This window comes from Numenius arquata, chromosome 3, assembly GCF_964106895.1.
Source record: "Numenius arquata chromosome 3, bNumArq3.hap1.1, whole genome shotgun sequence".
Taxonomy (NCBI): Eukaryota; Metazoa; Chordata; class Aves; order Charadriiformes; family Scolopacidae; genus Numenius; species Numenius arquata.
In genome coordinates this window covers 75,419,605-75,442,837 of record NC_133578.1, presented here as the reverse complement: position 1 = coordinate 75,442,837, position 23,233 = coordinate 75,419,605, and positions in this window count along the sequence as shown.

Genomic DNA, 23,233 nt, shown 5'->3' with positions numbered 1-23,233 from the left:
CTCTGTCTTTGCTTCCAAGGACACTACGCTTAAATTCTTGACCTCCAGTATACTACCCTGTCTCCTTTGAGAACAACACCTAACCACACTGTTGACCCACCTGTAAATCAGGATCTTGCAGGTTTTTAGATACCTGAGGGTGCAGAGAGACCCACACTTGCACTGTTTGCCTTTTTTCTGGTGCTCACACAGAGAGATGGACTCTAGGAAATGACCACTTCTGCCTGCTGTCTCCAAGCATGGACAGAGCCAAAATCTCCTTGTGGGTCTGCACCAAATGCCTATCCCAGAGGAACAGGGCAGAATTTTTCATGTTTGCAGACTGCTTTGAGTTGCCTGAATGGAAAATATTTCCTGGGAAGAAGAAAGGCAGACTTGGATGAATTTAATACCTTGGGAATAGGCAGCAAAACAGCCATCAGCCACTTACTCATTGTGTGGCCAATAGCAAATGCTGTTGCACCCAAGTTCAGCACCTGTGAAAGGAGAAGAGTATGTGATTCGTCTCTAACACATGTAAAGAAATGCATTTTAGACATCTACCGCTCTACCACCCCTCAACAGAGGGAGAAAACCAGGCGTTTTAAAACATGATTCATCTCTCCTTGTTTAGCTGGCTACTTTAGGACGAGAGGAATTACCCTCTGGAAGTGCCTGTTGATTGCAAAGGGAGTTCAGGGTGACTGTCACAGATGGCTCTATTTGTCTGACAAATCTCTCCTAAACTGCCTCATTACATGTGTACGCAGAGCCCGGCACAACAGGACCCCAGTCAGAGCTAAATGTTACTGTAATATCTATAATAATAAAGAGAAGCTGCTGCTGGGTGCAAGCTGTGTATTTGGCTTCCCTGTGTGGTAGACTGGTGTCTCAGTGCTGGGGTTGTTCCTCTTGACATTCCCTTTATTTACCACTGAAGTAGTCTTCATAGAAAGCCTGGGAGAGTGTGCAACACACAAAATATGGGCATGGTTTAGAGCATGCATTGAAAAAATTCATTAGAGCTCTTCAGGAGTTCTCCAGGGCAGGTGGGCACCACCACACTCTCTCTCCAAAGGTTTTGGTCCATAGCATATATCAGCAAACAAAGTGTTTCTGAATACAAGGATCTTACCCATGGGTAACAAATAGATTTCACTACTCACTGCACCCGAAGAGCCAAGTTAGAAGCAGGTGACTCTTTTCGCCTCTATTTTCCCTCTATTAAAAGAGATCTTGATGTCTCCGCACTAAGTCTTTGCATTGACTCAGTGGGGTGCATCTGTCTGTAGGGTCCCATCTGCAGGACAACAGCGTAAAGAGCAGCCCTGAGCAAGCACTTGTGCTTAGGCTGTCTCAAAACCAGGTATTGTTAGCTATCACCATGTGAGCACAACTACTCCTCCGTGGGAGGTGAAGACACAGACATTTGTCGCTGGATTGTATCAGCTCCTTCCTTCCCATGTGAGCTTGCTTCATGAACTGAGCCAAAATCCCTCTCTTTTTCTTGAAAGTTATTGAAAGTTTTCCTTGAACTACTGTTTATTCACAATCAACTTGCGGTGTTTAACTGCAGCACTGCACCTCTTCTGTGCCCTGGGATTTGCTTCGTGGCATGAACTAAAATACTTCTTTACTCCATTGTTCTCTGTGCCAGGTTCTCTCACTTTACCTCTCCCTCGCCTCCCCCACCGTGATTCTTTCACTCAAGATCAGACCCACGCACTTGGGCTGGTGGCTGTGTGGTCTGGACTTTATTGAATGAATCTCTCTGAACCTCTTATCACTGCTCCCAACTCGCTGCTTATGAATATGCATATGCTCAGCAACTGCTCACGAGCTATAAAGCAAGACTATGGTGCCAGTCAGCAGCTGCTGCCTAGCCGGATTCCAGCCTTTGTCTGTAATTATACCCAGAGATGGGTTGGATCAGAACAACCCTCACTCACAAGTTAGGACGCTTCTGATTTTTCAGTTGTAAAGAGGGATTTCAATTCTCATTGCCAGCAACAATATTTCAGGCTTAATATTACTCCCCTTGCAAAAAGGATGAATAATAAGGTGTCTGCTGCATCCTGTGCATCACAGCAATAATAGCCCTAAATATAAACAGTGTGGCAAGGGATACAGCATCAGTCTGCAATGAAATGAAGTGATAAGCATTGGGTTGTAGTACTGCTGGGCTCGACCAGTCATCAATAAGCCTGTTATCCCCCTACACCCACAGATGATAAGCTCTGAAGACAAATTAAAGAAATATTGACTCTACCTCTCACTTGTTTAGAGGGGAGGATTCAAAGAAAGGCCTGTACCCAAGCCTAGAGAGCTTCCTCGAAATAGCATCAGTCACAGATTGTGGGCCGATGGCATGCTAGGAAAGGACACAGACAGTGCTGCATCACCTGCTTTGGATGACATAGCGTAAAGACCAGCTATCCGACCAGCTATCCAACTGGAAATTAGCTTTGGGTCCAAGGGTAGGACAGTAAACCTTGCATTTCAGCACTGAGACCTGAAGATCTTCACCTCCGCTCTCTGATACCTTCAACCAAATCACTTGCTTGTACTCCAGCTTGTTTTGTTTATTTGCTTTCTGTGAGAAAAGGAGAAGCAGCTTTGGCTTTTTTTTTTTTTTTTTTTTTTTTTAAATTCCCAAGATATAAATGAGGCTTTAAAAAGAAATGGAAGATTTACAAGACTTAAGATTAAATAAAAAAGCCAGCAAAACCGAACTTGTGGCTTTGGCATGTGACACCGCTCTGTGCTGCCAGCTGTCCTCTGCTCTCCTGCACAGACGATTGGTTATTACCTCTGGAGTCACAATCAGGAGAGTTTTGGACTTCCAAAAACCTCCTCTGTTTTCAGAAACTGGAGTGATGAACAGTTAATTTTTGATTCAGGTGTTTCTCTGTCAACCTCATCAGACAATCAACTTACGCACCTTCCTATCAAAAAAGATGTACAAGGAGCATTTTGGCTTCAATAAATCAATGTCTTTCAGTGAAACACAGTTTTAACAGCTGCAAAAGCTGATCAGGAGAACGCTGGCAAACTCCAGGCCTCTTCTCTGCACTATACAACCAGGGGGAAAAATAAGAACTGGATTCAACTGGATTACCAGGAGATGCCTGTCTGTACTGACTGAGTAGGCATCCAAGGTCTGGCCACTCTCTTTAGCAGATTCATTCATCATTCTCAAACTTTACACATAGTAGTAGGCTCTTGCACATCTACTAGCCATTTTCAGTAAGTGGTCTGAGTATGGTCTTAGATTTAAAGGGCATTAAATTCTGTCAGGGCACATGAGATCAGCATATATGGATAGTAAAACTGTGTATCTAGAAGTTGAAATCACAACATGGGTAGAAGAGACAAGGTCAGACTTATTCTGGTTGAACTGCTTTACCTCAGTGTCCATCTCAGTTCCCACTACAGAAAATGACATGATACCGTTCATCTATGAGTGATTTACACCCTTTTACAAATGACTGAGCCAAAACCCTTGGCAAGAGGCAAGAGCTGGAAATGACTCACAGTTGTGAGTGAAATGACTGAGGTTATTTCACGCCTAGTTTGACAGTGGGTCATCAGGTGGAGATCACTTCACAGCCCAAATTTGACCGAGCCCAGGTACCCAACTCCATTTGTGCTCTGAGTCAAGGTATGAAGTAAAATATAATAGCCTAAAACATCTTCAAGGTGTTTGAGGTGAACATCACAAAGCTATCCATGCCCAGCTGACAGATGACAACTCAGCAGTGCATTGGATGACACGCCCCTACTATTGATTTTAATGACTGAGAAGCAAAGGCTGCTATGTATTATTCCAGCACACTAGGTGTCCCATTCTTTTATGGATCTTTTTTCACTGAAATTCACCTTCAAGGATGTATTTCTGATATCATCACGTCAGTCTGGTACAGGGTTATTTAATTTTGCATTTGCTGGTAAACAAGCAGAGACAAGAATTTCGGATAATGCTGTCTGCCATCATTTTGGTGTTTCAGAACCACTCTTGATCTCCTTTTCTTTTGCTCCTAAAGATCTGATCTATGTTTCATTTAATATTCAACAAAGATTCACCCAGCTTCATGCTACCCACTGTCAGATGAAAGTCTGCTTGGTCCCACCAAGCATTCCAGCTGTGCCTCACTGTGCTTCGCTGTTTCATCTCTCCCTGACAGCTCTCTTTACATCCAGTGCTACAGTGCCATGTCTGAGGTCAGTGAATATTTCATCCCTTCACCTCAGAGCCTGTCTGGGTGATCCATTGTACTTTTCAATCTTCCAGGGATTTCAGGTTGCTTACTGTTCATTTTATCTTACTTACCACGTTGGCAGCTGAGTTTTGCCAGTCAGATCTTCATTTAGGTGCTGATCAAAGCGTACTGTTGCCCTATGTACAGTGGTGTTTCACTTTGTGGATGGGAGCAGAGGTACAGGAGAATTTGAACAAATTTCCTCCTGTCCTTTGCTAGGAGGAAGCTAGAGATCAACATATGGTTTAGCTCCATTTTGGTACTATACATAGACTTGAACAACACTGCTGAGGACTTTTATCAAACATTGGAACAGGCTACCCAGGGAAGTGGTTGGGTCACCACCCCTGGCAGTATTTAAAAGACAGGCAGACGTGGTGCTGAGGGACATGGGTTAGTGGTGGTTTTGGCAGTGTTAGGCTGATGGTTGGACTTGATGATCTTAAGGGTCTCTTCCAACCTAGAAAATTCTACGATTCTATAACTTACAAGTCTGTATGTTCCTGGGACTGAACAATGAAAGTACTTCCAGAGATAAAAACACCTCTCTTTCTATTCTGACCTACAAAACCCCTTTCAGCTCAGCACGGATGTCTGGACTTACCTTTCTTTCCTGGTTCTACAGCTTTACCCCGATGGAGGGCTGGAGTCTCTAGACTGTGGTCAACAGCAGGAGGTTTATTCTCTGCGGCTGAAGAATCATGTAGAACAAAGACCTGAGCTTGGAACAGGCTTTCTTGATTATGAAAATTCTTGGAGAATGGATAAAATGAGAATTTTCATCTCTGTGGACCTCAGAGCATTTTGGGAAGATCAAAGTATCCTTTTCCCTCCTTCCCTCACTCCTCCTCTGAAGTGATGACCTTATTTATCTTCATTTAACTTGAGAGGAAGCCGAGGCATTGATTCACTAAAGAGGAAGATAAAAAATTATGATATCTGTCTAAAGAGTCAAGTAAGCAGAATTTAGACATCTGTATTTAAGAATCTTTTTGAAAAAATGTTTGCTTGACTTGCCTATGAGCTTGAAATGTCCTAGTACTTAGGTTCTGGTGTCTACAGTTCATTATTCACCTAATCCTGAGCTAATGAAAACTGAAAGCACCAACCATATTAGACGGGACCCAGACAAAGTGATCTGGTAGTGCCAATAAGTTTGAGTTTCATGAGGCACTTGAGCCTTCCGAAGGATGACACTGAGGAGCAGCAGTGACTGCACAGTCATATCTCATGTGACCAGCTGATAAAAGACAAAAATTAAATGACTTTCCTTTTTTCTTTTCCCAAGACCTTTGTTTTCACAGAAATTGAACTGTCTGGTGGAAAAAAAATCTCTTCCAGGATCATTTCTAGAGGAAAGGAGTTCAAAACAACAAACTTTAGTCTCAAATTGGAATGCTTGTTTTATTTATCTTAGTTGCAAAAGAAAAAATGAAAAGAAAATGTCACTTCTGAGGGAAAGACTTATTTTTCCTCTTGTGGCATTAAAAAATCACAACCTAACTCAGCCTTATACACACAACAACCAAACCAGCTCTGTAAAAATTCTTACCTAATTAAAAAGGGAGGTTTCAAATGAGACAGAGTCACGGGTTCATCTGTTTGGGGACAGAAGTCCCAGTGCTCTCCTGCCAAGCAACAAGTCTTGGAGAGAGGTCCCTGCCTCACTGCTGTAGAATCTGTTGGGGTCTGACATGCAACAATCTGTTGAAAACTCCCCCCTTTCTCCTTTTTCCACGTATTTTCAGTGATTGCTGTATAGTGACCCCCATGCAAAAGAGAATGGCAGATAGGTGATCATTAAGTGAAAGAATTAGTTTTTACTAAGCAAGGAGACAGAAGGACTGGCTCATACATCTAGCGTGGGTGGGCAATGTGGGACCTTGGGCCTCAGGTGAGATGATTTTGTGATTCCATACCCTGACATCTCTCTTCTCACTGAAATAGTGTCTGCTGGCTAGTTGCAGATGTGTTAAAACAAAAAAGAGGAGTCACTAATGGCTGACAATCAACAAACACCATCTTGAAAACATTCTGCAGCTCCCACCAGTGTTTCTTAGTCTTCTTTTAAGTATATATTTAACAAAGGGTTAGAGTTTGTTAGTCCCAAACATGGAGGCATATGCATACACATGTACAAACACAAAAAGAAAATATTTCTATAATGCATAGATAAGAGTTAAGGTGAGAATGATACAGCACAAAGGGAAGTGCCCCAAAACAGTGCTAGAGGAAGGAGCATCTCTTGGGCATGTAACAGGGATTAATCCTTTCTGCTGTTTCTCTATCCATTTTCAGATCATAACTTTATCATTGTCTTGAGATGGTTTCACAAAACAAAGCTCTCAGTAAATTATATTGCCTTGACCAGGGCTGCCATCTAACTGCCATCTCTGTGATATCCTAAATGGGCAAGTCCCCTGGGAACAGGAGAAGAAGTCATGAGTCAGAACTGCAGCATGAGGGGAAACACCCTGCAAGACACTCAGTCGCTGCACAGGTGGGGAAAGAGATGAGCTTCCACCCGCTGAGAATTCCGGGAAAAGGTTGGGCTGAAAGCTCTCATGCTGGAGTGGGAAGAATGACCTTCTCCGAGCTGCAAGGATGACCCTTCAGGTTTTGGGTTGGTTTTAAAACAAAAGACAAGGTTTGCAGTGAAATCAGGAATTGGCCTGTAAGGCACTGACTTAATTTACTGTCAAGTAAATCAGGTTTAAGCATGGTGGTCAGTTGTTTTTTCTATTTCCCTCCACCTATGTATTTGCTTCTTAGTATGAGTTAAGGTTAACCCACTCCTCTGGGTTCTTCCTTGCCCTATTTCTGTAATTCACAAGTTGAAAAGAAGGAGAAGAAGAAAAATAACCTGGATTTACAAATTAATCTTGGGGCAGTTATAACCATAACCAAGTTGAAGGCATGAAAAAGGTGAATGTGATGCTAACGTATCAGGAGAGATAATTGTTGTAGAGAGAGAAAAGCTTTTTTATTTGTGAGTTTACACGAATGTCGCATTCGCCTTCACTCAGGCAAGATGAGTGGAACATGAAATGCATGCAGAAAAAGCTTGCAAGAACTGTCAGTGCTAAGAGGAGCTTCTTTTAATAGAAAAGACTCAAAGAGCCTGGCTTGAACTGAAAGCTGAGTAGGAGTATGCCTGGTCTACAGACTTTTCCTCTAGACAAGCAGCAGGGAGGAGGAAGAGTTATTTTAGCTGCAGGATAAAGCTGGCGCCAGGACAAAGAGCTAAAAACTCATCTCAAATGAATGTTGGCTGGAAATGCAAACATTTCTAAGCATCAAAGCCAAAGGAGGTTTTGGAACAGCCTCCCAAAGCACCCAGCAGGTTTGGGGTGCTATGTGATCCTCTTGTGAGCAGGACTATAAAAAAGCCATGGAGTTCAAGGAGAAGACGACTGTGTCCAGTCACACAGCTGTCTGAGAAAGACATCAAAGCCAAATCTCTCTGGAAATGCATTGGAGGAATCCCCAAGGATTTGGGAATTCTCTTTTGTGTCGTTCCTGCTCTCTTTCTTTTCATTCCTTGTGGATCCCATTCCGCAGTGACATGAATCCTTCCCCAGAGCTGGCTGCATTTCAGTGCTGGGTGGGCATATGTGAAGGTTAAGAATTTCCTTTGCAAAATGTCCTGGAGATGTGAAAATGCAAATAGGGGTTTATTTGCAATATATAAACATTTGGAACTCATAGTTTCCCCATTCACAAGCTCACCTGTGTTTACAGGGAACAAACATTGCAACAGTGTTTTCACCATTTCTTACTAGGATTTTTATAATGTTGCTTTTTCATCTTCTGTTTTTAAAGTGTAACCTAAATTCAATTTATAAATTTTAAGAATGCTATTAACAATGGCAGCAATAAAACCCTCTTATTCGTGTAAGGTGTGGGTAGACCTTTTCCTGTTGCTCAGAAGACCAGTGGGCATGTCTCTTTGGGGAGCATCAAAATAAGTCTCAGTGCACTCTCTAATCTAAGTAGCAAACTTAAACACATTCTGCAAACTGAACAGTTTTAAAGTTCCTCCAAGGAAGAGAACAGCTAAAGTGACTCTCATTTAAGGTGACACATCTGCATGCTGGACTTGCATCACCCCAAAGAACAGGAGTCCAATCTGGGGAAGGTGGAGATGGTTAGTACACTGGCCTGTTTCCATAGGTAAATTGGCTTTTCAATCATGGTCCTTATGGAAGGACAAGAAGTCTTCTGCAATTCATCAGATTGGTTTGTTAAGCCTCTGCAAGAGCTAAACCAGCAAAACCTGGACAGTTGAAAGATAGGGTGGAAGGAGCAAGAGTCACTCGTTGTGTGAAAAACCTGAGTAATTTAGCTGTCATTGTCTTCTGTGCGAAGACTGCATCAACAACTGTTATTCAAAAATGTGTTTGTGGGAAGGGGAAGAAAATTTATATTCTTAAACCTACTTGCTGTTTACTGAGGGGAAAAAATATTATGGATAGGATTTTCATCAGCCAAATCTTCTCGTTCATCATCATGAAAAAAAGGAAGGAAAAAAGCAGAGAGACGCTTTGTCTGTTCTTTCTATTTAGGGTGTACAATTCTGAGGTGGATGAATAACTCTTGCAATGTGGTATAAAATATCTAGTGCAATGAAGTCCTTTGCTGTCATACCTGCTGCAGGAAATCATATTACATTCCCTATTTGCGAGTAAGAAATAACAACTCGACCAAACTCTCTAGAAAAAGTCTTTGCTTTTGCACAATACTAAGTAAGAGGGATCCTGCCTCACCTACAACTCCAAAGCACTGCTGCAAGAAATAATAAGCATTCAAGGATGGAAAATACTTTTTTTTCATCAAATCAAAGTTTTCATGCAAACAGTTCATATCTGTCAGAAGTCTTCAAGTTGTAATTAAAACCGGGAAAGCCTGAGAACTGGATTTAAAAGATTTTGGAAAGACATAATTTTCAAGTTTAAAAAGTGAGCATCTTTTATTTTTGGGAGCTATATCCAAAAGCCTACTTTGTTTTTCCAACACCTGAAGACATTCCAGGTGAAAAATGTAAGGAGGTATGGGTTTTTTTGATAGAAAACCAGAAAGTCTATGTAAAGAAATACTGAAGTATAATTGAGTTCAACTTTTCTCTCTCTCTCTCTTTTTTTTTTTTTTTTTTAAATTCTGAATCCTTTTGAAATGGGGAAATATATATAAGAAATATAAGCTGGATTTGCATATCCCTTCTTTTGTGTATTTGCAAAACCCAAATCTAGCTGACAAGCATTAAAAGCAACAAATTAGTCGAGAAAATAAACCAACGTTCTTTCTACTCTCTATATAAATAAATCCCTAAGATTTGAAATGGAAATCTGTGGTAACACTCGCTGTAAATATAAGTACAGGGCAGTGAACATAAAAGAAGACTTAGATATAATCCAACATGTGCACAACTACAGGTCTCCCTGGCAAGCCATTCATGCTTAGCAAAACCAGCCTTAACTGTAACTCACCATAAAGGCAGTGACACCCTGACATATGTTAAAATGCTCTGTAATATAACACAGTGTAAATACAGAGACATACGGAATAGCCACGACACCAGATTTTGCAAAATCTTCTTCTCTTAGCAGATTAATGTATTAATTCTGTAATGAGGAGGCTGGTAGCAATGAATAACTTCTCTATAAAGACATCAGCGCTGCTGTGACACGCCAAAACATGACCTGCGCTGCGTTTTTCCAGTATAGCAATTGCTAATTCAACAGAATTTATGGGAAAAAAGTTGAATTCAGAGGTCTCACTAGTTTTTAAAAAGATGTCTGTTTCTGACAAGGTTGGAGTGTATAAATCACATGAAACGTGAGCCTTATCTCATGGAGGCTTTAAATATTTAGAGTGCCAACTCACAAACACACACACAGACACACAGGACAGTGCATGTGCACATACCACAACATTTCTAACCTTCCAAAATTCCATTTGGGGAGATTCCCAGATTCATACAGATTCAGACACTCATCCCCACACACAAACACATACATTTGGCATCTGGAAAAGGGTAGATTTAGATTAGATATTAGGAAGAAATTTTTCACTATGAGGGTGGTGAGACACTGGTCCAGGTTGCTCAGAGCAGCTGTGGCTGCCCCATCCCTGGAGGTGTTCAAGGCCAGGTTGGATGGGGCTTTGAGCAACCTGGTCTACTGGGAGGTGTCCCTGCCCATGGCAGTGGGGGGTGAAATTAGATGATCTTCAAGGTGCCTTCCAACACAAACCATTCTATGATTCTATGATTCTGTACCTGCAGCTGTTTGAAAACCCCATGATTACTCCTGTGCACAAGCCAGGCCACAGGTTTACACGAAATCATGGGCGGGAGAACCCATATGTGTGTCCACACATGTACACACATGCTAACAGGCACGTAGACCCCACAGATGGACTCCAGTCTGTGCCAAGACCACCGTGATGTACAAAACCCAAGGGCTGGCTCTACTCTCAGTGGTGCAAGTGAGGAGCAACACTGGAACAACCGATGTTGCTACACAAATAACTGTCTAGCAAACTGGAGCGGGGAACTGGGATCCTGATGGCCACATCTTTAAAATTCCTGAGAACCAGCATCACGAAAAACTCATGTATTTTATTGTAACAGAGCCTGCAGGAAAAACCAAGACTGCATGGAAAATGATTGCAGCATTTCTTTATTTTAGTTGTAGAACCTTTCAGGGTTTCTTCAGAACTGGCACATTTTTCAGCTGAAATGTAAAAATTTGAGGGCTTTTGTAGAAGACTGAAAAATGTCAAGTGAAGGTTCAGGATTGCAGTGAAGGAGAAGGAGGGCTGTTTGTTTTGTTTATTAAAAAAGACAAATCCCCTGAAAGAAGACATTTCTCATAGAAATATCACTTCTTCAAAACCAGCCAAAGAACCTGTTTTTCCTGAGGTGAATGTTGAGATCAGCCTGAAACTGAGTTTGAACAGCAAGTGCAAGATCTACTTGAGCCACAGGAGGTTCACCTACCCACCTACCATTTACCCCTTAGGCTGAAATGACACTTTGCTTAAGCCGTTGGCTTTCTCTCAGCTCACCCTGACTCATGCATCAGCTTCTCTGCAGCTGTGCCTGGACCTCCCACATTTCTTCAGTCCAGTTGTGCAACCTGTCTCCTGCTGCAGCCTCCATACACCTCATCTGACTGCCCACTGGAGAGAAAAGGCAGCAGGAATAGCCATTTTCTGGATGTGTCAGCTCTCCCCTTCTCATATCATGCCAACATGATGCATAGCTTCTCCTCTCTACGGCTGCAACACACAGGATACTCTTATGATTTTAAAAGTAGGCATTATGGTTTCATACATGAAGTTTCACCCTGCTTCTGGAAATGGGGAAAGGATCTCTCCCTCCTGGGGGTTGTCCTCATCTCTTTATCTTCTGTGTCTTCCTACTTCCTCCATGTTTACCTCCTTGCAGAGGCAAAAGTACATGTTTAACACTGACCTGATAATGTCTGGCTTCCGCTTCCAGTTACTGGATATTGCACAGTCTTTGTTATTAAAGAGCCACTTGCTATTCAAACCCTGCTCTCCAGAGACCCTACTTTGCACACGTCGTTTGAATCAGTTCTCAACCTTCTCCTCAGAGCAGAAAGCAGTCTGAACTGTCTTGAGATCTTTATTTGTAATGCATGAGGCTGAGGTTAAGAGCAGATGCATCTTATTTAATTCTAATGTGACCAATGTGGAGTTCACCTAGTTTTGCTGGCCTGAAACACCAAAAATGGACATTATCCCCTTTTCTCTTTTCATCACTGAAAAGGCCCGTTTTCTAGGTGGTTGCAATATCCTTCCTGATTTTCTCTGAATCCTTGAATGCCTGCCAGTAGCCATCACAACAATTGTGGTTGTGATCTCACCTGAGCAACAGAAAGAAGTCAGAGCACCAAGTTTTGCCTTCCCACCCTTCCTTAAACCTGGTAGTGAGACAACTGAGTCCAGGTTGTGCAAACAAATGAATCACACTTTCTAGGATGGTTTAGGATTAATCAGGATGGGATGCTTAGTTAATCAGTTCAGCCAGGGTAGAATGCAGTCTGGTGCGTAATATGAAATGGGGGTACACTACGACATAAAATATTGCCACAAAATAGACTACATTCCAGTCCAGTCCACATCAGTGTAATTTAGTACACTGCAACACAATTGGATGCAAAGCAGTTTGTCACAATGCAATATGACCTGACATATTAATGTAAGATACAATGCACAATACAATATATATTTCTATTTAAGCTTGAGGAAAATGGCAGGTTTCCCAATTTCACTTCCTACTCTGCATTGCTGGAATTTCCCCTTTGTGTATAAGAAGAAATAGCCAAGATGAAAAGTGCTTCAAGACTATGGAAAAAATTTCATGGGGACTGTCCAAGTGATGATACATGGCAAAATGAGGTCCAGAGTGCAGCTCTGGACATCTCTGTCATCCATGCATCACACCTATTTCCTTGACCTGCTGTCAACACCTTTCACCTCTTCATCATATGGAAGACAATTTAGAAACCTCCATGCCCCATAAGCTCTGAAAATGCCAAGGATATCCAGAAAAGCTGACATGGTCCACTTGTGTAGGATAAAATGGTAGAGGGAAAGGTATTTAAAAATTACAGCAGAAGTTGTGGGGGAAGGGGAGTCTTGCAAGGACTGGAACATATTCCTCTTCTGGCTGCTAATTAGGATTTGAAAAATCTCAGTGTGTTAATGAAGAGCAGTCATGTTGAAATGTCGCTTGTGCACATTGTCATTTAACAGACTATCTTTCTGCTGAGGATTATTATGGGATATTAATGTGAAGTGTCTGAAAATCACATTGGAAGAGAAATCCTCTCATTGAAACTGGAAAGCGAGAAGGAGTTTTCTGAATGGTGAAAGTATTAAAAATATGTTGAATACCTAAACAGGCTACAAAGAGAGAAAAAAAGGAAGAAGTAATTGGAAGTAAGTGTAAGATTAAGAGGTAGTATGAACCATCATCCCAGGAACTGTCATAACACCTGCTTCACTAGCAACATTGTCCTTGTCTCTAATGCTTTTTCTCCAACACCTGCCCCTCTTACTTTAATGTGGAAAAAGGATAAACTGATTGCATTTAAACCCTAGTGTGGTTGGCTTTGACACATTAATTGCCTCCCTCCACGTCCTGAAAGTGTAGCTTTCCTGTCTGCAAAGATCTCCCTTCAAGGAGCTGCATTTAAAGCACGATGTATATACCAAGTTTAGTGGGTTTTTAATGAGAAGGTGTCATTCTGAAATGCTCTGGGCTAATCACAACTGATGCTTTGGAATGTGCCTTCAGTTTAACCGGGGTCATTTTATCTGTTCTTGAGATAGGTGCCAAAAGTCTAACAAGAGTTTACCAGAGATTTGGGGACTGATGGCCCAGACTTTTCATTTTATATCACCAAAGGGCTACTAAAAAAATCTATAGTCCTTTGAATGACCAGCCCATGCTATCAAAAAGTTATCTGGAGGTGACACACAAGAACAAATTTCCAGGGCTGCAGCAAGTGTCCTGCAGGCTATGTTAACAGCTCACAAAAGTCCTAGGCAATAAGTACGTAAAAGGGAGCACTCAGATGTGACATTTGTGGTGGGAATTACTAAAAGAAGGAGATGATAAAATAGTCTTCAGGTATGTAAAAACCTTTTGCTGGGACCAAGGGAACAGTCCAGAGTGCAGGTCCATGAGGGATGGCCCAGGAAATGAAAGACTTCACATTCAAAGATGGGAAATAAGCTTGGAAATTATTAAAATCTTTTCATCAGGATGGCTAATGAAGCACAGAGAATTGATTGCTGGAAAGGATGGGAAGTGCTTAGTGTGGGAAGGATAACAGTATGTCCTACACAAGTGGATCAGGGTGGACCAAGGTGGACCTGACCATGCTTCACAGCAAAGTCTGGAATAACTGACCTCAGGAAGTCCTTTCTATCTGTGTGAATTTTATTATCAAATTCTAGCTTTGATTTCCTCAGGGCTTTGATTGCTCTCAGTCTTCCGAAATACTTTTCCATACTGTACCCCTGTGAAAGCAGAGAGATTTAATTCCCTGCTTCCCAATGAAGAACTGATAAGTGCAGAAGTTCATCCTGACACTCATCAAGGCCCATTTTCCTCACCAAAACTTGTGATGTTACTTAATTATTTTTTTTTTTGTCAGTTGAGGCGCTGGATTATGGATTTTACCCTCAGGCTGTTGTTCTTGTTCAGGCAGAGGAATCCAGTCCAAACTTCCTGTAAGTATGCGCAGTACAGGTGAAAGCAGACCAATCACAGGGGTATAATACAGGTAAAATGTGTCATATTTTTAGCTCTCCCAACCTGAGAAATCAATAATCCATATCTGGAAAATGTTAAGATGCCTTCCTTCCATTAAAAAATGGTTGGTGCTTGTTGCAGATACAGTATTTTAGGTTAGCTCGTCCATCATCAGGAAGGTTTCTATCACCTGCTCTCTCTCACTCTCAAGGGTGTTAACATTTCCTAGTATTTGTACTTACAATTTTTGGCAGTCAGGGTTAACTGTCTTCAGCTCAGCTTGAAATTCTCCTTTAGAGGTAACTAGAAAAATTGTGAAGTTTCCAAACAGCAATCATTTTGCATTTCTCATTTTCTTAAAATCTGGCAGTGGGCAAGCAACTCCCCCTCCCTATCTCCCTCAAAGATGTTAAGAATAAACTTTTTTATGTTTTGGGGTTCTTTTTTTTTTTTTTTTTTTTATTAACAATGGAAAAAAAGTAGTTCAGGGAATGTAATTTCTTGTACGCTGGGTTTATTCCAAAGCGCAATTTAACCTGAGATTCTCAGTTTGTATGCACATCTATTCATATCCTTCTGTTCCCCTTTGAACTCTACTGGGAGAAATCTGTGCCAATGTTGATTGCACCGTGGCAATTTTCTACTTTGGGAATTCACTGAAATGACTTATAATGATATAAAAGTACTAAACACATTGTTCTTGTCCCACAAAGCAAGAGAGACACCTGCAAGCAGGTGGGATTCCTTGTTTACTGTAGTGTTTATTAGCTGGCACATTTCCTGGACTGTCTATGTTTAATTCGGGTTGTTCTGCTTCAATTCACTAGCATAAAACAGAGAAGAGCATAAAGCATCAAGTCACTAAGAGAAATATAGAAGCTCATTTTCTGTAAGCAGTCACTCCTGTATGTGTGTCTTTGGGTGGACTGAGCACTGTGAAAGCAAACAAATACACATCGAGTTGGTAAACCGAGACATCTTGAGGTACAGTCGTTACCATGGTCATATGTTTTGCGCTGCTGTGCAGACAGCCAGAATTGCCACTCAGTGATAGCACCCCAACGGCGTCAATGACACACGAAGAAGAAGAAACAGAATCGGCATCACCAAAAATAGCAGCCTCCTTTAAATGCCAGGTTTCTTTTCTTTGTAGGAAGGTCACAGCAAGTCTCCGAAGTCATCCTTCTTAGTCTTCTGTGCAAAACAACCAGTTGGATATTTATGTTTGTTTTGATAGACCACTGAAGGAAGAAAAAGAAGCTGGAGTAGGAACCCTGCTGCTTGTTTTGGCAGAGGTTAGAGAATTACAACAATATAAGAGCATAAGAAATAGATGCTTTGAGCATGCTATATCGTTGTGTGTTGTGTGAACTACTTGTGGGTATAGTCTTTGGTTATTAAAAGAAAGTACTGTTAGCCCTCAAAAAGCATGGCCTTTCTTCCCTGTATTTAGAAGATGCTACAACAATGAGGTTAGAGAAGGTTAGTTCTTTGAACGCTATTTGTACTGCCTGAGACCAATCTAGCCTATGAACAGCTCCACAGAACACTTTGTGTGAGCTCAATATAGGGAGGTACATATAAGCGTAAATATTGGCCTGTGGTGGTCCATCCTGATTCATTCTGGGATGCTTTGGCCTGTTCCAACTAGAGTTCTCTCACAACAGATCCAAGATGGAGTCTACAGAACTGCACAGTCTAAGGACTATGACCAGTAGATGTTTTGGATGTAGTTGCCTTCTTTTGGGAGTGTTTGGGAATACACGTATGAGCTGAGCTGAGCAGTGTCCTTAGGGACTGAGGAAGAATCCTGGTAGACACAACCTTGTGTTCAGATGTACAGATAGTCTCCCCCTTTCCATATATGTGTCCTCCCTATGCACCATTCTCTAGCAAATTATTTGGTTATTTAATGTAGACTGGATATGGCTTGTGTGCCACCATGTTTTACATGGTTTTCAGCCATTCTTGCTAGTCTGTTTGCAGGGATACTATCACCATCAAAGAACAATAAGTTAGTTTACAAGGAGAGCTCTCCTTTAAAGGAATGCAGGTGGTGGATTAGTTTAACTCTGCTATTAGCAGATGAAGAGATAGGAAGAGGGGAGGGGAGGGGGGAAGGAAGGAAGGAAGGAAGGAAGGAAATGAAAGAGAAAAGAAAAGAAAAGAAAAGAAAAGAAAAGAAAAGAAAAGAAAAGAAAAGAAAAGAAAAGAAAAGAAAAGAAAAGAAAAGAAAAGAGAAAAGAAAAGAAAAGAAAAGAAAAGAAAAGAAAAGAAAAGAAAAGAAAAGAAAAGAAAAGAAAAGAAAAGAAAAGAAAAGAAAAGAAAAAAAAGAAAAAAAAGAAAAGAAAAGAAAAGAAAAGAAAAGAAAAGAAAAGAAAAGAAAAGAAAAGAAAAGAAAAGAAAAGAAAAGAAAAGAAAAGAAAAGGAAAAAGAAAAAAATAAAAAAGAAAAGAAAGAAAAGATTTATGGATAAAGTGAAAGGTTGTCTCTATAATACTGCAGAAACCAAAGCAATTACTCCAGTGAATCATTATTTTTGCATTAGACCAAAGGGCAGATTTCACCTGCTGGTGTCTCACAGGGGCTGGAGCATGTAACAGATGAGTCTCTACTACAACACAAAAGAAATTAAAAAAAGAAAAAGCAAAGCTCACAAAAATCTACAAATTAGGAGTCAACACAAATGTACCAAGCTATTCAAATGATTGGGGACCCATGGAGGTATTTATATAAATAAACTCACAAACATATACCTGTTTCTACAGACTTTTAGGTACAGTCTAGTAGCTGTATCAACAGTATCCCTGCAGACTTTTCCAGCTATCCCCCAATTTTCCCTACTCCACAATGCTGAGAGTTACCCTTGAGCTACCAAAACTGGACTCCTACCCTGCCACTTACTTAAAAAACCTGTACACCTCCTGTTTTGCCTCTTGACTCACAGTTATAAAGAACAGCCTTGGAATGGTTGACTTAAATTGTCATAGACAGATATCACTCATTCTGGTAACATCTCAGAGCATGAGACTTGTCTGGCTGAGCAAGGAGAGCATCGCTAGACCATTTGACAATTAGTCAAATGAACTGGTTTGCTTCCAACTTCTCTGCCCAAAACTTTCTAAGGAGCATAAGCACCATGAACAAAGGAACACAAGAATTGCTCTTTCACACCAGGGACTCATAACCTTCTTTAACATAACAGCCAGCTAGCTTTTCAGAACAGAAATTTTGCATAGTGTTGCTATAGCGGCTTTTGTTTGTTAAACACCTAAAAATTAATCTCAGTTTTAACTCTCCATGTACTGGTTTACATGCCCACAGCTTTGGCTTATTCACTCTCATGCAGACTGTTGTATCATCCTTTCTCCTTATCGATGGGTTTTCTTGCCATCATTTGCCAAGTACTATTCCACGTTTTTGTGGAATACCTAGTGATTAACACACCACAGGTTGGACAACTGATCTACCAGTCATCCAGACCTACATGTGCTGTATCCTCAATATGCAGCTATGTTTCTACTAGGATTTCCAAAAAGAGACTAGAGACTTATCTTTCATCTTAGAGACATGTCTGACAAAGGAAATATGGTTCTTAGTCCTCCATTGAATAGAACCAAGATTAGTTGTCATAGCTTTTCTCTCCTACCCTTTGACTGGCAGAGTGTAAAATAGGATTTGTTATCCTTATTTGAAGAGGTAAATAATCTTACTCATCTTTTTGAGTTAGCAAGGAGAGAAAAACAATGATATTGTTAGTATCTGAGTTAATTAAGCTTATTTCCCTACATAGTCAGGTTTGTTGATTTTGAAGCATGTGGAAATGCAACATCTGAGAACCTTTGAGATCTCTGCTCTTTTGCAGGATGGGTTTTCATTCAGGCAATGGGTTCAAAAGTTACTGGGACGACATACAGAAAGGGCAAGAGGCACTGACACAGGATGACCATGTCAACCCACAGTAAATCCAGCTCAAAACCACTTCAGAATACATGATACCCTCAGGAATGGGCTTAAGGAACGTCCTTGGAGCAGGCTATGAGCAAAGATGGCCTCCTGCTCTCTCTGCCTGTCTTCTACCAGGTTATCTGAGCTGTGGTTTGCAGTCCTTGATGGAGTGTCTGAGACTGTGGTAACAAAATACTGGAGGGATTTGGGTCCAGATCAAAACACCCATAATCTGATGTCCTAATGTATATGCCAACCACAGCTACTGGAGATCTTGTCGGTACAGACAGCAATGACTGGAGCTTTAGGTGGGGCTGTCCAAGATCCCTCTATATTCAATATAAAAAGAACCTCTCCAGTGGGTCATTCAGCCCCTCTTGAATTCAGCTCATCAAGCCCTTGGAGTCTGTAATCTATCCAAATTAGTCTGATTTGGAATGTATGTCATTTTAGTTACAAAAGCATCCAGACTTGGAGCAAAGCCCCACTGCAGTAAGTACTGAACGAACAGATTGTTCCTGCAGAAAGCAGTTTGCAAACAGTGTTAAAAGACACAGACAAGCAGACAGCCATGTTAGCATGAAAACCAGTAAACCAGTGGTCTCAGCTCATCATCAATTCCCCCTCTGGTACAGTTTTCTACAGGCATTGGCCGTGATGACCGTTAAGTCCCCTCACTGAAATTCAAATGATGCCAGCCCTTTAGCAAGAAGACGCAAACATTTTTGTGAATGGTAAATGTGGGGCATTGTTTCAACTCTAAAATGTTGATAGGAGTCTGGAATAGACTTGTGACAAAGGAAGAGGTTTACTAGCATTTCCTAAAGCCATGTCAGACTTCCTAATATTAGCTCTTGAAACTCTGGTTGCTGGTATCAGCATCCAGCAGGTCAAAGCTTTAGTGAGATCTTGGCCAAAGACATCTTGTGGCGGGGAGTTTCACAGCCAAGTTACCGAGCATGTGAAAAAGCGAATTTTTCATTATAACTTGCTAAAAAAATAGGTGGTTGCCAAGATCATCTAGTTCCTCCCTTGTGTATCTGCTTTGCATTTGAGTCTTTTAATGGCTTTTACTGTTCTCATGTTTATTTAGCGGGGGAGGAAAGGGAAAGACATGCAAAGACTGCATGTTGTGATCTTCTAAAATGCAAAATGTTTCTTCAGAGAGGAAGGTGATGTCTATTCTCCATGTCTCTCAGGGATAGGGGAGGATATCCTGAATTTAAATTCCAGCCACTGAAATTATGGTTCAATATTAAGAAAACACTACTAATGCAGAGGATGACGAAGTGCTAGAATTGTTGAACACTGGACACAATCTCCACCATTAGGGAGTCTTAGAAGCACGTTAGTAGAAGGTCTGTGAGGAAACTAGTAGGGAGAATTGTCCCTGCCTTGGAGTAGAGCAGAGACTAGAGGACCTCCTGAAGTCGCCCAGTAGTCCTATTCTCCATAGGATTGCTGGGTATTTCAAGTTGAAAGGAGCCTCTGGAAGCTACCAGGTCCAACCCCCTACCACTCCCTACCCTCCAAGACACTGACATTGAATCAGGTAGTTCAAAGTCACCCAAGTTCTTAATATCTCCAACAAGGGAGCTTCCACAACACCTCAGGGATATCTGTTTCAGCATTTGACCTGTATATTTTTTTCCTTATATCCGGCTGGAATGTTCCTTGATGTAACATGTATGTTGTCTCTTTACCTTTTGATGTTCACCTGCAGGAAGGGTTTGGCTTCTTCTTTTCTATAGTTATAGACAGTAAGATCTTCCCTTAACCTTTACTTTGCCAGGATGAATAAAGCCTGCTCTCTGTATTCCTAGGGCATTTGCTTTGGCTCTCCAGCCATCTCAGTGGCCTCCAGTGGACTTGCTTAATTACATTCATGGTCTTCCTTGTAGTGAGGAGCCCAAAACTGGACAGAGAGCCCCAGAAATACCCTCTTATGTGTCAAATAGAGAGCAATAATCACTGAGAAGGTGATGGAGCAAATCCAAACCATATCCAAACGCATAAGGAACAGAAAGGATGATCAGGACTAGTCAGCGTGGATTTGTGAAGAGGAAGTCATGATTTACCAATCTGATAGCCTTCTACAGAGTGACGACTGGCTTGGTAGATGAGGGGACACAAGTGGTTGTTTTTTATTCTGGCTTTAGCAAGGCTTTTGACACTGTCTCCTATAACATCCCTATAGACCAACTGATGAAGTATGGACTAGATATGTGGATAGAGGTGGACTGAACTGTTCTTGTCCTTCATGTGCTTCAAAACAGTTTCCAGGATTAGTTTCTCCATCGTCTTCCCAAGGACTGAGGTGAGACTCACTGGCCTGAGTTACTCATCCTTCTTAAAGACAGAAGTGACATTTGTTTTCTTCTGCTCCTAGGAACCTCCCCTGATCACCATGACCTTTCAAAGGTAAGTGAAAGTGACCTTGCAACCCTTATTGCAATGACATCAGTACGCATGGGTGCATCCTGTCATGCTCCGTACACCTGTGTATGTCCAGTTTGCCTAAGTGTTCCTTTACCCAGTTCTACTCCACTGAGGATAAGTCTTCCTTGCTCTAGTCTCAGGAGACAGGGGTTCCTGAAGGCGTGTCTTACCAGTAAAAACTGAGCTGAAGAAGCTCTTGAGGTACCTTGGCCTTTTCCATGTTCTTTGTTACTGGAGCTCCTGCTCTCTTCAGCAACAGGCCTGCATTTTCTCTAATCTTCCCTTTGCTGCTGATATACTTGTAGAAAATTTTCTTGTTGCCCTTCATGTCCCTCACCAGATTTAACTCCACATGAGTTTTGATTTTCCTAACCCCATCCCTGCATGCTCAACCAATGTCTCTGTATTTTCACTCCAGTCTTATTACTTTCGCTGTATTCATAATCTTTTTTTCTTTTTTTTTTTTTTTCTGCAGACAGAGCTACATAGAGATCTCCAACATAGGGGAACACCATTCCAGCACCAGAGCTCATATTTGATAGCCCAGCTCACCAGCTTTTTTGCAGCTATGCCAGTTTATACCACATATGGAGTCTTCTTCCATGTGAAAACATGGAAATGTTTTGTTCAAATAAAGGCAGGAAACCTCACTGCATGGAGCTGGGAGGCAGACTAATATTTGACGTATCCCACCAAGAGGTCACAGACTTAAAAGGAAAAAGGAAAGACACAGGATAAGGGCTGGAGTAGATTTTTCACCATGGGATACAATAACAAGAGTGGTTTGTTCTCTCTGAGTGTTTATATAAAAGACCTGCTGGGTTTTATGCCATCTCATACATAACAAGAAAGGTACCTGTACCTCCCTTCACCCCCAGAATTGAGGGTCTCAGGCAGAGAAGGGGTTGGGAAATTGAAGGGGCAGGGTATTTCCCTTGGTTTTTTTTTAAATGCCTTGTTAAAGAGAAACTTCTGATTCACGTTTTTTGTGGGGAAAGATTCCTGTATCAGGAGTCAATCACTCTTTGCTATTGTCCCAAATCTTTTCCTGGCCAAAACCATCACCACCATAATTTAGCTTTCAGCTTCATCATATTGTCCTCTTACCTTCCACCTTATTGCAACATTTTCCAGAATGCAACTCCTCCTGTCAATGCTTTGAGCCTTCAGAATGTCAGCAAAGGGTGCTGTAGTGCAGATGTCAAAGCCTGCCTGTCAAACCTGGAGCTTTGGGTTTGTTTGGGTTTACTGGACCTATCATCTCTATCTGCATGATCTCCAGAGCATCAGTCTTCTATTCTCAAGGGCACCTACATCTTAGCAAAGTGTTTAGAGTATTTAAGGATTGATTTGACTATACCTTTCTGGATTTATTAAATAAAGTGTTCTTCTACTCTACAAGGCTCAGTCATATGGAGCTTCTCAGAGGCCACCTGATAGGTTGGCCCTGGAAACCACTTTCCCTTCAGCACTGATGTCACTTGCAGGCCCCTTTCATATATAATAATCATAATTTTTTAAGTACTGGCTTTTAGTCTTTCCAAGACTTAGCTCCTCATCTCCATGAGGAGGCAAAAGGGTCTTTCTTTTGCTTCTCCCATTTACACAGGTTGTAAACTTTCTGCTTTCCCAAGATATCTGTGCCCAGTAACTATATTTTTAGAACATCTATCAAGGACTAGATGTTTCAAGGCCAGGTCAGATCGGACGTTGAGCAACCTGGTCTAGTGGGAGGTGTCCCTGCCCGTGGCAGAGGGATTAGAACTAGATGATCTTTAAGGTCCCTTCAAACATAAACCATTCTATGATTCTATGACTGTTACACCTCTGGCTTGGAAAGTCCCTGAACTTAAAATTGCTGGATACTGGTCATATATTACTCCTATTTTTGTCCAGTACTTATGTTTCTCCCTGGAAATCTGTGATTGCTTATTGGGCCCTGGAGACAGGATACTGTACACAGATGAGCCCAGTATGATGACTCATATGTTCTATAGTACCCTGACCTTGGAAGACATGCTTGAGAGACATGTTAACTACCATAATAACAATGATACAAGGTGCATATATAACACTTGCATGCACACATACAGGCACATTCAAGTTCAACTCTGAAATAGTTCCCAATGGGCAGTAAAAGAGAACTCAGTTTCTCATGCTCTGATTTATTCTGATGCCTTCTTCCTTTTCATCTCCATTCATCAAGGCTTGAATGGGATACCAGCTTTAATAGATGCTAATTAGCAATATAAACCATCCACCATGCAAATCAATAGCAGAATAATACTGAAACAAAATGTGTCATAATAACAGTTGG